Here is a 15982-nt window from a genome sequence, read left to right on the forward strand (position 1 = left end):
ACACGTTTTCAAATACTTGCCTTAATAACGGAAGAAAGAGAAAAGGGAAGGGTGCAAGTTTCGTTAGATTCTTTCAATTCGTAGAACTCGTTTCCCGTTCTCGCGAATCGTTACTATCATTACTGCCAGTAATTACTGCTGTATATAATTAATTACATCTAATTGTTTCGAAAATTAATTAATGCAACTATTATAGAAACCCTGTTTCATTTAATGATTCGTAGTAACAGCTTTGAGTTTATTTTGATATTTATTCGCTAATACGTTTAACCCTTTCCACTCGACATTATACGTTTTACCGTTGCAAGTTAAATTGTAATATGTTCCCATAAATATGTTTTCATTTTAACCGAATATGAAAAAAAATGCCGAATTGATTGGTAGCGTTCTCAAATATAAATACGAGTGCAAAGGGTTAAAATTCTTCAGCTAATTCTTTTTTCAATGCGAAATATGCGAGGAGTATGTAGCTCGTAGAACGTACAGGTACAGAATTGTATACAATGAGCCAGCAGAAGTTTGTTTTGATCGTAACGTGACCAGACGTTGAAGCGAAGCGCGATTCGGTCCACCGTAGGACGATTAGTCATGTTTGGGTATTCGTCCCGTAACGACGTGCGTTATCGCGCTCCGCGAAAATGTTACGCGCGATATTGTTTCTAATAAATTACAATATTATATTTCTTGTTAATATTCGCGCGATTTATCGGGAGTGTGACAAGTGTGTGGGTGTGTACGTGATCCTCATTGGTTACGGATCGTCTGTAAAAGTGAGTACATAAAACGATAAATTTTCTTTGGCACAACTTCCGAAGTCGTACCCACATAGTTATAAAGAAATAGAAACATGTCATTAATGAATATTAATCACACATTTTATTAATTCCTGACTGAATAAGACTAGTAATGACAGTAATTACGGTTTGTACAACGTGGGTACGGCTTCGGAAGTTTTACCTTTTCTTCGTCTTATTTAAACAATTTAACTATAGTAGAGATTTCATTATCGAAAATTCTTGCGAATTTTCTCGCGAATAAAACGCAATGTCTAGGAGCAGTTCTAGTAATCGGAGCTCGGCGTTCTTTCGAGCTCGAGTTTGTGTTCCGTCGTTGTTCGAATGCCGCGACTACGAGTCCCGCGTCTTTGAGCTCTCTAATTTAAACTGCTCGACGCGCGGCTCGCGTGTCGGCCCGAAGTATTTTCTGCAATTAAATTGACATCTCGTATATCAGCGAAAAGTATGATTCGCTTCGAAGACACACACAATGTTGGGCTACTAAAACGGTACCACGACATTCCGGGAATTTTGGCACGACGACAAAGTACGATTCCGTTGTTCGTCAATCTTTCGTCGTTTATCTTAACCTCGCGTAACATGAAGAATGCGCGCCAGCTGTTAGAACAAAGAAGTTTCACAGATAATTGGTACAATTAAGGGAGTAGTTGGTAAGCTAGAAAACAAACTCGGTTATGGTTTACGCTGTTGCATAGACATTTACTGTGAAAACAAGATAGGCATAAAATGGATATGCTAAAAAATCTTATTTTTTACGCACGATGTTTATTTATACAGGAACACGATAATTAAATTGTCGGACTACGTTTGAACGGAATCAAAGCCTGCTCTTTTCTCCTTTTCGCAACAAATCCTGTGCAGCGATACGCGAACGTAATTGGAAATCCGATATGTTTGTTGTTTCGTTAATACTATCACCGGTATAATTATGAATATGGTCTTTTTTCAAGCCCTGTCCCTTTGAACGATCGCGATATCACCCTCTAATTAAATCGAGCATATTTCTCTATCTCTGTTTCTTTCTATTAATTATAAACGAGTCTATGATTTTCTTTATCATTTCACGATCATCGTTATCATTATCATCGTTGGTTGCGTATCGGTCTTTGGTGGTCGGTCTACATTTTCTAGCCAGGATGCTGAGACCACTCGTGCGGCCCGTATATTTGACCACTTGTTAAATCGGCCTTCGTCCCTTGTCGGAGAATCGTATCGCGTTCGTGGCCCGAGGTCCTGCGGTAATAACTGGACGCCATTATAAAATCTCCTGAGGGAAACCAGCTAAGGGTACCTTTCCCTTCTCCCTCTCCATACTCTCTCCTACGTTTTCTTTCTTTCTGTCCATTCCTTTATCTCCCTCTATCAAACGACCCGGCTGTTCCATCCTTCTCCCTTTGTCCTGCTCGATTTCTTTCTATCCGACTCGCTAGCCGCCGTCTCTCGGTCCCGTTCGTCCATCCTGGTCGTTACTGCCAGGATACGGATTTTCTCCGTTGACCGACGATATTTCTTTGCCGCGATTCGAGTCTCGTTTTGCTCTTCGTCGTAACCCGTCGTACGTGTATGCCTGCCTCGGTTCCACCTTACCGAATATTCTTGGATTCCGTTCCTCCGTGTTTCCTCCTTCGTTTTTTTTTTTTCTCCTTGCAGTTCTTGTCCATTCCGACCGTGCTTCTTTTCTAAGTCAACCCTGTTCAACCCTCGCGTCTCTCCGCTGCCCTTTCCTCGCAACCCTTTCGCGGAACGACCGGAAGGGAAGGGAAATTTGTGTCGCAAAAAAAAAAAAGAAAACGAGAAACTTGGGCGAACCAAGTACGAGAAGAAAGGGGAACTAAGAGTCGAGAGGGTGCACAGCGAGTCGGGTGTAGAATGTTTGGGGATGTAATCTGTGAGTCAATTAGTACCGAAAGAACACTTGATTTTTCTACTTACAACGTGTCACGGGCGAGAGAAAGAGAAACGGGGAGAGTTGGAACGAAGGGATGAAAAAGGGAAGCAGAAGTAACGCGGCAATGCGATTCCGCCCAATTTATAGCGGACCGGATTAAACGGTAATCCCCTGGTGCGGTGCCGCGTAATAATGATTCGAGTGAAAATATAACAAATATACCAGCCGGCCGAAAATGTCTAAATTAGAGTGGACTCGGCTGATCCGCGAACGAGTCGATCAGAGCGCGGCTTTCAGCCAAATCGAACGGATTTTCTCGATACCCGTCCCTCTGTTTTCCCCTTGTTCCCTCTGCTCCCTCGACTCCCTGGCCCACGGCGGGAACGCTGGATCGAACATCTGGTCACTCGCGTAATTGTATTCCCGATCTACGCACGATTTCTCGTTGTTTTTTCGTTGTTTAAAATAAGTGTTCCGCGCTGGTTATCATAAAAATTTCTTCGAACATAGATTCGATTCTGACGCGCGAACGCAGAAAAGAGCTGCTTCCACGCGGGATTAAGCGAGGTGTGGGAGGAAGACGGAAAGGTAGGCAAAGGTGGAGGAGTCGGGGAAGGTGGAAGGGAGAAGAACGAGGCGAGGGTAAGGCACTAATGAGCAAATAAGGCGAAAAAAGGTGAAAATTCATTAGCAGTCAGCTAGCAATGGACGATGGGGGAAGGGTTACCGAGAATCGGCGTAACTCTTTTCTTGGTAAAGGACTCGTGCCTCGACAAAGGACTCTAAAAATAAATACATAATTAAACGTCGCGATAATTAACTTCTTTATGCCCGGGAGAAGATCGAGAGGAACGGGCTTTAACTCGCGACTCTCGCGTGTGCTGTTCGAGAGAACTCTTTTCATTCGCTTCAAAGAATCACTAGGGCTATTACGGATCGTAATGTAAAAGTTTCACGCGTAATAAATATGATTATCGCGGAACAAATGGTAGCGATAATTATACGTTTCAATAGGGATTTTCGACATGATAAATCATCTACCTTAACAAAGGTGGTTTTAGAAAAATCCAATTAATTGAAACAATCTTGTTCTTTACAAATGGACACGTTCTCGTTCAACAATCCTAATTTATTATTTGCATTCTATATTGATTGTAACTCGACAGGAGAGCAATTGCTTCGTTCGATTCGCTCGTTTTTCTCGCAGATTAACGGGCTAAGGAGTCCCGTTCGAACAAGCCGCGTGTAACATCTCGGTCCGGTAAGAAACGGAAAGCGAGCGGAGGCTATTAAAATCCTCTAGTGTTTAATCGAATCGCGAACAAAAAGCTTGCCGCGAAAATGTTTAATCTCGACGGTTTTGCTTGCTGACCACTCGGTACCGCGTTCATTACGCTTTTTTCTCCCTCGGAACGATATCAATCCTCTGTCCCGTCCGTTGCTGCCCTGTTGCTTTCGATTCCCTGTTACCGAACAGAGTCAGCATTCTTGCGAGTTGCGGGCTGGAAGGATAGAAAGAGAAGAGGACAGGAGGTTGAAAGTAACGAACCTCGTTCCTCGGCAACGTAACGGCCTCGTTAAGCGTCCGATCGCGAGCGTACGGGTCGAAGATGCGTTTTTAATGATTCTCGAAAGTTTCCTGACTCGCGGGGAGCCGCGTCGCGTATGCTCCCTCGATTCCACGAGTCCCGGACGCCGCTTAACGAGAAAGGAAAGGGAGCTGCGTAGAGAGCGAAGAAAAGAGGCAGCCTCAGGAGGGTGAGAGAGAAACGGAGAAGGTGGTTGGGGCTTTACACAGGGCACAGGGTATACGACATTATTAACAGTCTCTCGTTATTTATTCCTCGTTAATCCCATGCATTTATTACGCGATCGTGCTATGCTTTCTCTCTAACAAGGAAAGAACCCCGACCGTACGAATTTGATTTGAACGGGTTTTCGTTAGACGACTGCGTGTAGCTTTCTTAACGATACGTGGGAAATATTTTTTTTCACAAGGCATAAATAATTCAAACATTCTTAATAGAATCGTAGTAATACTTCCGAGTATCTTGAAAAATGGAAAAATGGTAGATGGGTCATTTTAATTAAGGAGGATAGAGACCGGGTGGTTCCTTGTAAATATTCGTATCCCTCCTTCCCTTCCTCCTCCTTTTTCACCACCATTTCCCGCTGCATCGTGGAAGCATAATTACTCGGCCGTTGAGATACGCTTTCTCGCATGAGCCACACACGTGAGCTTTCGAGCTGTAATGAACGGTTAGAAACAACGACTTCTAATGGCCGAATGAAAGCGTAGAGAGGGAGAAGGTGGCGCAGGGTTTCTAGCTGAAAGGTAATTTATTATCGATCGCGTTTGTAATCGCGTGTTGCCTTCGCAAGTGCGCCGTCTCGCTCCTCGTGACTCTCTCAGTTGGTCTCGCGCGTACCGGCTGACCCCTCCGGGCGAGCGCGATGAACGCGCTTAATTAGTGTGCTTAATTAATAATTCCACCGGCGGGCTCTCTCCTCTACGCGGAGATGCGTGAAAACGCTCGTAATGCCTTCCTGAATTCCTCGTTCTCTGACGCGGCCCTTTGTCGGGCTATTCGCGGCCATTCTTGAGTCTGTCCGGCTCTTGGATCCTCGATAAGAATCCAGCGTTCAAATTCTTCCTTTGCTAATGATTTCTGTGTCGGATTAATTATTAATTTTCGAATTGCACAGGATTCTAAAACTCGAACGACTAACGCCTACGTCTTGTAACCTTTTACTTGCTTTCACGTTCCCTTTCAATCATCAAAGTTCAATGGTACCCGTGAACCATTAGCTCTTCGATAGCTATCTGACGAGCTGCTTACGCCATTGTCATCGGTGATTCATTACACAGCTAAAACCATAGCCATTGCAAAGTAAACGATGCCCGGCAGACGTAGTCAAAGAAAGGAACTTCGAATGGAACGCTCGTTGTTCGTGATTGAAACGTGTCGTAAATCGAAATGGCAACGCAAATAGCTAATATAATAATCTTTACCGCGGCTAACAGTCGCTCATCGTGACAGAGTTTACGTTCAGTACCCCCTTTCGGAACGATCGTTTCCTTCTCGGGCCATATTATCCCAGCATCCTGGCTCGCAGCGAGAAAGGAAAATGGTGATTGTAAATGGTGAATTGCGACCCGATGGCCAGACACGGCTACTTCGGAACGCACGCAAACAGAGTCTTTGTTTCGAGAAGACAGCGCGGCTGGAATTCTGCCACAGAACATTAACCAAGCAGCCAGCATAACAGAGAACATCGTAATGTTACCGCGTGCAGGCTAGGTGCATAATGCGACGTAACGTGATATAATACGACGAGACCATCCCCATTCGGGTTGTTGCGCGAAACACCGAAAGACCAAAAGCAGAAACCACGTGGAATGATATCACTCGGAGGGAAAATGACACGGGAATCATACGCTCTGCCAGCAATTCCATAGTTACAGGGTCAAAGGGATCCCGTGGTATCGTTTTTTCAAGCCCTTCGCGTTTTTCGAATTACCAAACGATATTTCTTCCTTTTTCTCTTTTTTCAATGAGCGAGGGGTTGCAATATTTTTGTGGAATTTTGGAAGTGAAATTTGTTTCGCCGACGATTGAAGATAAAATTGTTTTTCCGCAAAGGTTTCAACTGAATTTTCGACCTAAAAATAGAGAAATTGAAGCCAGGATTTTAACCACCTACACGCGCGTATCGTCGCGGGGTATAGCTGCGAAGGAAGAGCAAGGCGTAGGTATAGTTTGCAGGGGGTTGGAAACTCGTTGTCGGGGAGGGTGAGAAGAGCGAGGTGAGGAAAGTCGGCAATCCATATATGCAGATCTGAGATTCGCAGCCGGCCAGCTTCGATTCCCAGCTCCAAGTTATTATCACATATATTAGACAACTGACCCCCGACCACCCCCGTTTCCTGCCACCTTACGTATCGCTATACCGGCTCTCGCCCACCCCCGTACTATTTCACCCCGTAGTAGATACAATATCGTGCCGGCTGAACCGCGCACGGTTATGGTAAGAACCCTTTATTGTTTTATATTGTTTCCACGCTGCCTTTATTATATGACCGAGGCTGCTTCTCCAGCCCTCGGCGCCACAGCCGGGAGAATCGAAATAAAATTGTCGCGAATGCGAGCCGGTATTGTACGAAGGATTAGGGGTTGCGTTTCCTAGGATCTGGGGCAAAGAACGGCGCTTTTGTGGTCGGCAAGGATTCAAGGGTAAATGGTAATTTACGGAGGGATGAGATTATGAGAAAGTGACTTTGTTTCGAGGATCACTTCAATTGTTATCGGTATCTGCCGTATATTTAACCTTTTCTTTTTTACAAATTTTAATTTGCTACGTAATTGAACGATTTATCAATCACGTAGATCATCGGTAATCCTCGTGACAGTTAGAGTATTAATAGTTAGGCCTTTTCTGCTGACAACACGTTCGACAGAGGTGTGAAATAAATGACACACATGCGTGTTAAAAATATATATTGATTAACGCGGTTCTGTTTGGCGTGACGCGTGCGAAAGCTGTAACGATAAATGGGGACGGGGGACACGAAATTGACGATAACGCGCCCTGCTATTGCGCTCATTGTTTACTTGACACGCAGCCATAACGTAACGCAAACCACTCGAAGTGGTTCCTCGAAAAATGACAATGATTATTGAACATTTTAATTACAATATTTACACGCCTATCAAACGGGACAAAGCTGTTTGTCCGCGGCATGTTTGTTCCAGCGAATGGACGATTACGCTTCGATTATCAATCGCTCGATGCCGATGCTAGTTGACGATGCGTGAACATCCGATGTTCTCGCGGTCGTTTAGATTATATAGTTGTCAATTTGATAAATTTGCAAAATTTTTCCTTTCCTTCTATCATTTCCAATAACGCGAGAAAGGAAAATACATTGAATTCGATATCCAGTTTGCATTTCTAAAGGAATGTTTTATCGTCCATATAGAAATTTACGCAACTGCCGTACAGTCGCGTATTTATCGATCGCATGCAGCTTGAAAACGCATCTTTGAGCTTGTACAATCGTATCGGAGAGAGTATCCGCTCGTCATGCGTAGATTTAGACGCTGGAATGTTGGTTTCGACCGCGAACAACGCTCCCGCAATCTCGTGTAATTTACGACTATTCAGAGTCGATTCAAGTAAATCAAACGTTATTAGAACAAAGCGAACGTGATTCGGCTTTCCGTTGCATATTAACGAAGCATCGGATTGAGCATCGAAATGCTGCGTGGGTGTATTCGATTAATTACTCGTTGATAATTCACAAATTCTCTTCAAGTAATAAGCTACTTCACGATTCCTTAATCATCGAAGGGTGGAAACGCGAAGACAGTGAGAATTAAAATTTAATTTATTACCACTTCTTTAGACGTTATTGTTCATAGTATCATTTTCACGGCAGTATCGAAGAAGTTGCGGCAAAGAAAGCACGGTTAGCGTGCAACAATGGGCAGTTTTTCGCCGCGTCACCGTGCAATATCCAGCACGGATATCCCAGAGCCAACGTCGATACCGATCGACGTTCCTCGCGAGATTATTATGTCCGTTGGTCGTGTCTTCTGAGAAATTGATACATCGCTGGCCCGACGTTCGATATAACCCGCGCAAAAGTACTTATATACAGACCGGGTGTGGTGCCTTTACACGACGAGTGGACCGAGTAGACCGACAATCTCGCGCCATTACGATCGCTGAATGATCGTTATCCGAGGGTACAAAGGGAGCAAGCAGCGGTGCTCAGCCGAAAGATCGATTTATCGTGGATCGTTCGTGATCGTTCGTTGCCGGTGCGATCACACTTTGCCGCAATTATGATCCGAACGATAGCCGATCGAGTCTCTTTTTGGGAGGCGAATCGAACACGCCTGCGAGACGCGCATGCCCGCTCGCTGATCGTCCACGATAATCGGCGCGTTCGACTGTAATTTATATTTAAATAAGCTACGACCGAAACCACAAGGTAAATACGAGAGGAGAGTGAAACGAAAGCGAGCGTGTGCGTGCGATTTTCGCGTGGTATCGCGGCTGCGTTGCGGTTTGCGAGCGGAAGACGCCGCGATCGCGGGGATGTACCGATCGATCAGAGATCTGTTCAGGAAAACACCGGGTATTTGCATAGAAATTGTTTCTTTGTCGTTTCAGACATCGATATTGGTTCTTCTCTGGAATGTAACGCAACGACGCTGTCCAACCCCTTTTCGAATTGAAAAAGAATCCACCAACGTTTATGATCTTGCACGAACGTGGGAAAATTGTCGTTAGATTGACCACACTTTTTCCCCTGTTTTCTATCCCATGAATATCTTTCCTTTCTCCCGTGCAATTTTCCATGCAATTAATCATAACACCAAACAAAAACTTCCTCCTCGTTAATGGCATGGCAACTGAAACCTGTTTCGATGATTAAAACGTGAATTTCTATCCAATCTCGAAGCTTTTCTCTCGGCTTAATGGGTTTATCGTGGTCGCGTCTTGTTTCGAAGACGATTTGCTTTAATTCCCGGCGTCGAACTCAAAGGGTTACGTGTAAATTCCATTTTACAAAGCGGTAATAATCCGAAAGCGATGATGAACGAGAGGGAAAGAAGCAAAAGTTTGTTAAAAAGGCGACCTCGATTAAGGAGCGGGTTGTCGGTTGCCTGTAGCCGGTAATCTGCTCGAGGTCAGGCCCCGATGTTCATCGTCAAAGCGAAGCTGGTTAATTCGCGATCCTGGGCCATGGTGGAGGCCGCGTGACACGCTCTACAATGCCCCCTCAGAATGTGACTCGAGCGTGGCGGTCGGTGTTCCGGAGGCCTGGCAAAAAGTTAATTCATTTTCAGCGTTTTTACTCCGATACCAGGAATAGTAGTTCCATCAGGGGCTCTCAATCGCCAGGAGTGTATCGCGTTTTCTTCTCGATCGCTCTACTCGACGAACAGACGAAGAAAAAAGACATTCGCGCGTCCCCGACGTAGTCGTAATCGCGAATCCGTTTTCTAAATAATGCCGGAGAATCGGTTGTTTACAGTGCTCACCAGGCGAAGAGATTCGACTCGGTTTCAGGATCGAGGTTGATCAGTGCAATTCGAGTGCCATTGTATTCGAGCAGGAAATTACATGAGAAACCGACTCCGACCGAGTTCCGGGCCGGTCGAGTGAATTTCAGAAGAGTCGAGTCTCTTGCAAACAAGCAGACGTCGCGCGAATTTAATGATCGACGGAAGAACATTCCGATGGGGATTCTGATCGCTTATCGATCGAAAGACACGCGAGGAACATCCATCATTTGATAGTGGTTACGTGTTACCGATGATTAGAGATAGCATTCGGATAGTATTCATAAGAGGCGGTGTTCTCGGGTTATACAAATTAGTTTTATCGTACGTGAAAATTAACAATGTTGATGATAGCGGTTTAATTATCCTGGGGTCGCTGTTGATCGTTTTGCAAATTAATTTGCTCGTCGGTACAAGGTATACGATGCGTCATGGGTTCGGTTTCGTGCGCCATAAGGTGCAAGGGACGCGCAGGTGTACCCAAAACGCAGATGGTACGGGTTCCTCGGTCCGTTGATTGTCACGAGGATCCGCTAACTCCTTTATACTCGATACCAAGAAAACGTCAGTATCGCGTTGACTGTAAAAGGGTTAAGAGAAGAAACGAAATCAATTTGGGGCAGAAGTAGGATACAATTTGGACGATAATCAGGAACGCTTTCGTCGGGGGAAATGACGCGACGAATGGCAGGCAGGGGTAATATAATGAACGCAGAAATTCCGGTGCGGCGCAACGGAAGGAAAGTCGGTGGTGGGCGCGTCTCCTTCTGGTGGGCTTTAAAAATCCCAAAGAGTAAAACAAACCATAAACAGCCACATTAATTCAACGGTATGACCCTTAAAATGCGCCCGCGTGGGAATGAAGTGCGGTACTAATTAAAATCTCAAGCATAAACTCGCGATTCAAACGCGTACAACGAAGAAGGCGGGAAAAGACTTTTGATCGGCTCCCTTCGTCCTTCGTTACGCGAAATGAGGGGCAAGCATACAGTACGGCCCACACCCTTTGTTTTCCGAATGCAAATAAGTAGCCCTCCGCCACTCGTCTCCGCCACCCCCTCTTTGCTTTCTCCCTTTCTCTACCCTTCTCTCTCCACCTTTGTCCCTCGTCCTGGAACACCCTCTCGTTTCTCGGCACCCTCTCTATCCTCTCTCTTTCTCTCCCACTACTCTCGCCGTTGCTTCTCTTCGTCTTCGGTGTTGGTGAATACGGCCGGCACTCTCACACACCGCGAAACGTACAACAGGCCGCATGCATATTCATACGTGGGCCACGGCTATGTGTGCACGAGAGGTTATTAATTAACCGGAAGCCTAATCAAGGCTCGTAGTCGAAGAGGGTAACAGTCGCTCCGCATCGTTGAAACCCCTTCGAAATTGCGAAGCCACCGTGCACAGGTGACGCTCTACTCTGTGTTTGATCGACTCGCTTGGATAGATATTTGGCGAACGCTTCCGTACTCTATCGGATCGACAACTTTTCGTCTTCGTTTCTACCACTGGATCTATACATTCTTCTTTTTTAGAGTTGTTGATTTTTCAATCTGAGTGGTATCTTAGGAATTAGGGATAAAATATAACTCAACCCTAGAGTACGAGTCCCCTGAGAATAAACGAGAATAATTTGATCGAGTCCCGCGACAGACGCGCCGGATAAGCCATTCGGCTAGCTTCGAAATAATAATAGCGTAGAAAAACGACAGAGTAATCCGTCGGAATATAAATTTTCCCCGGCTAGGTGGACCATTCAATTAAGTGAAACGACCGGTGCCGCCATATCCGGACGGCATCATTCGATTGGGATCAGGGAAGCCGAATTCCTGCTTTCCAATCGGCCCGATTGGCCGTGGCATTATTTCGATCGATTAGAAAGCGAGGCTTGCCTCGCTCCGACCACTGTGTTCCATCGCCGATGGAGGGGGAGGGGGTGCAGCTCTTTCCCGAGTAATCCAATGGATTAATCAATTATGTATACCATTACGACTCCATACATTTGGATAGGTCACATTGGATGGGCGAGTGCAAACACACCCACACAGGCACACATGTAGAGAGAGAAAGAACAGTAACACAGAGCGTAGAAGGAAGGATCGTTGATTCGCGAGGACGATGGCGGGAGGGAGAGGGTGGAATTGGCGCGGCTGCGGGTGGGTGGCGAGGGTGGAGGGTAAGGGTAGAGCAAGGGGAGGAAAAACCAAATGAAAAAGAGCCTTTGTGTTTGGGATTCCTGCGCAGCGAGAGTCGAGGGACCGAGAACGAACGGGGGATGCAACTGCAATTTGTACCTCTTACTGTCCGCGGGAAGAATAGGTATTGTCTTGCAGGAGAGAAACGAATTGAGCTTCTATGAAGCCCGGCGTGCGAATGGGAATCGATATTTTTAATTTCAGTAGAAGCCAAACATCTACCTTTCCGTCTCTCTTTCTCGCTCCGACTGCTGCCATCTTCCACCCTCCGCCTTTCGTTTAAGTTACCCCTTTGTACACACACGCTTAACCGCTTAAATACTTGCGATACTCGGTCCGCACCTGACCCTTGGACCTGCACCCGCTTATCGCGGTGTCCTTCAGATTTTGCGTTATTAATAATATCTTTTCAGCGTATTTTTCGCGCACCGATCGGTGGTTCGATTAAAAAATCTCGATGGTTTCGCGTTTTTAGGCGAGAAATGGTGCTTCTTTTTTTCGTCCCTCCCCTTTTCGCGCGTAAACACGCTGAATGGAGCGACTGCATCGTCCTGATTGCTTGGTCGCTCGTTTGGCTTTCGAAAACAGGAGGGAGAAGGAGAAAGGCATAGAGAGGAGAGGAGAGAAAGAGAGGGAGTTAAGCAAATTGCGAATGAATGTTCGCAATTTAAGGTCGATTGGAGTTTCAACCTCATTGAAATATGGGACAATTTCGTCTCGTTTCGCCACGCCGGCCGATATTAAGAAACTTGGGCAAACACATTTCCCTTTCTTCGCCGCCTCATAATGAAATTACTCACGGGCCGAATTGCGCTTGTTGCAGTAACTTGTTTCGTTCGCGGGCTTAAGCGTAGATTAAGCAATTGTGTCTGCTGGGAATTACACCGAAACGTTCGCGTTAATCGAGCCCCGTAATACGACCGCCTAATGCAACGTAACTGAGACCGAATCGTGCTCTACAGCTTTTCATTCATCTCTTCTATTAGGTCCAGCCTATGACTCCAACTCTTTAAAATAAGAAATACCCAGTATAACCATCTCCTCCGATATTCACAATTACGTCATTCTACGAATGCAACCGTAAGGTTGTTGATAGTTACTCGAAACAGCCCATTAAGCGCTATTTTTAAAGATAGAATCTTCCTTTGAGCTGGACCGTGTACTCGTAACCGATGTTGCTCAAATATTTATTTAAGCAGGCTTTTATTTGCACCGTGCTGCTGCTACACGCGCTAGACCAAAGCGATAAAACGCGTAAAAACAACGGCTGTTTGTGTCAGAGATCAACGATAGAAGAATGAGGGAAAGGAAAAATTAGCGTTGAGGGAATCCACGGGGCGCGGTTCCGTGAATCGCGAGCGACAAATTCGAGGAATTCGTTGTATTACCGACATACCATTCCAAGGGTAGCAATTTATAGCAGTTCGCGCCGAAGTCTAGGACAATTTGCATACTACATGCATCATCCTAATTATGCAAACTTCTGGGAAACCCTGGTGAACTTAAAGCGGTCTAGGTTGGTACCATCTTCGACGAGTCGAATCTCGTTTTCCCATTGACTTGGAAACATTCTAAAAGGAGATTCGATTCGCGTTGCCGGGAATTTTAGCATCGTATTCGATCGAATTACCAGCGTCGATCGCGTTCGTTTCCTTCGGCCAGTTGGCGAATCCAAATTAGGCGATAGACAAAGATTCACCCGTAAGAGAAGAGACACAGGGAACAGTACGGTTTCGATAGGGCGAGCACGAACGGTGCCGGGATGATTTCATTCCCCATAACTGACCGTTCCCTCGGGATTATTATTTTTTCATCAAGCCAGGGAAGGAGCGAGAAGGAAAAGGGGGCGAAGAGGGTCCAGACGGGCGAGACGAACGAAACCAGCCGAAGAAATTGCATCTGTAGGGCCAGCAGTCGGCCCTCCTTCTCGCTCGTACATATCTCCAGCAGACCGACCTTCGCGAAATATATACGAGCCGGCAAATTGAAAACTAGCGATCGGCCCGCCTGAATAAAATATCGTTTAAATTTATCGTAACACCTGGTATGTATCGGAACTCGACCACGCCACTACCGCCTGAGTGCCTACGTTATATCCACGCTTTTTCCAACCTACGATTGCACTCGAAACGTGCCGCTGCCCGATACGTTCGCCGACCAACCGACCTCTATACCAACTCGTTTCAGGATAACTTGCGAAATTTTATTCCACCCGGCTCCCTCGATTTATTAAATGATGCACAACTTGCATCAGCTTTGCGTCACCCTCCTGCCTGCTTCCATTATCGCGAGGACAGCTGTACCCTCGATCCGGTTAATAATAATCATTCTTCTTGCTATCATGATTCGGTGATAGCGTTTGTTCTGAACGATGCTGAAGGCTGATGAAAAGATTTCGGTAAAGATGGCACATAATGCACGTATTAAATTTTAGAGCTGAATTTTATGACAAATTTCATAAACGCACCGTGTGCATCAGTAACGGGCTAAGTGAATTATTAAACGATATTACTCCGGGTATATCCGATCGTTATACCATAAACGCCAAACCCACGCGGCAACACCATTCTTATATTTCCGTTATTACCAGCAATTTGATACCGATCTTTCCATCAGCCACCACGTTGTATGTGCACCTACCGGCTAAATTTAATTCCAAGGCTACTACTACTTGGAAGCAGCTGATTCACAATGGCCGCGATCCAACAACACGATACACGGTTACTAAAATATGCAACGAGCCCGCCGCGTTACGCGGACGTGTCGCGGATATTCGATACCGTCCGCCTGGAAATCGACTGCGGACAACGAGATCGTGATCGTTAATCGGCTCGTATCCGAATAAACGCCGCTGACTCTCCTCGTAATTTCCTTCTCGATTTCGCACGGTTGCGCGAAAATTACAGCCGAGTACGGGGCTGGGGAGGCCGACGAATTAAATCGGATTTTCAATCTCGAAACCGACGCGTGTCCTGACCTCTCGACTCGAGATCGCGATGCCGACCAACCAGAAGGACCCGTGAAGAGAAACGTTAAACGAGGTCGAGCCTCGACACGCTGCTGCTGGCTGCATAACTGGCATTAACTTCGTTCTACCCGGCTCCGTATAATGTAACGCGCTCATTAAGAAAATACATATTATTTAAGGGGATGTATATTACAAATTACTCGAAAGCGAGTAATTATCGGGCTTGGTGTTCTTCGTGCCGGCCGGCCGGCTTGTTGGAAACTGAGTAACATAATTCTGAATTCTGCGGCCAGAAGGGGAGAAATAAGTCGGAACTGTTATTGAAATACTGCGTTGGTACCGCAGAAATACGTGGATAAATGGTACGGTTTCAAATTAACGAACGGATTTATAAGGATTTTTGATCTTTTAACTACGGGCTGGTTAGTAACAGTTTGTAACTGGAGCTTAATGCTTCAAATGAAATCAGTTCGTACTTTGTAACGGGCAGGTAGAATTCAAATATTTCACATTAAAATTTCTTTGTAGATTGAAAACTTTTCTTGACAGGGTAACTCAAATAAAATATTCGTTAATTCCAAGTCTACAAAATATATGTATACCTCTTTCGAGTATCTAATATCGTACCTCAAGTTACCTAATATCGCTTGCAGTTGAAACACGGTCCACGCATTGGTTCTCTACAACGCGCGTTGCGTCTTTTCTGTTGCAGATCCATCGAGAGCAACGAGGAACCTTATCTCCGGAGAGGTGCGAGTGTCTTGAACGAGTTGGGCACCGCTTCGAGGAGTATGTGTCGGGGGTGGTTATTTTAATTACTGTCCGGCGGCTTTAAATTAAAGAGCCGGGTTATTCCAGCGCCGAGCAACCCCTCTACGCTTCCTTCCGCTTCGGTAACCGGTAAGCACATTGCCTCTTCTCTGTACGGTGAACGCGCACCACCACCACCACCCGCCTATCTTTCTCTCCCTCGTCGGCCAGCAGCCGTGCGTGGACCGACATTACGCCCGCCATTCTTTACACCCGGCCAAGTGGCGAGGTTATGTTTGACGCTAACCGGGTAACCG

General features: G+C 45.8%; 1 protein-coding gene across 1 annotated transcript in view; it reads left to right on the plus strand.

The window, feature by feature from the left end:
- The first annotated feature begins 608 nt into the window (after window positions 1-608).
- The window catches only part of LOC114878902 (LIM/homeobox protein Lhx9), a 178265-nt gene continuing 162891 nt past the window's right edge, over window positions 609-15982 (plus strand). The window contains exons 1-2 of the mRNA XM_029193188.2: window positions 609-770; window positions 15628-15815. The gene's annotated coding sequence lies outside the window, so the exon portion shown is untranslated. The remainder of the gene's footprint in view (window positions 771-15627; window positions 15816-15982) is intronic.

This window comes from Osmia bicornis, chromosome 2 (assembly GCF_907164935.1).
Source record: "Osmia bicornis bicornis chromosome 2, iOsmBic2.1, whole genome shotgun sequence".
Lineage (NCBI taxonomy): Eukaryota > Metazoa > Arthropoda > Insecta > Hymenoptera > Megachilidae > Osmia > Osmia bicornis.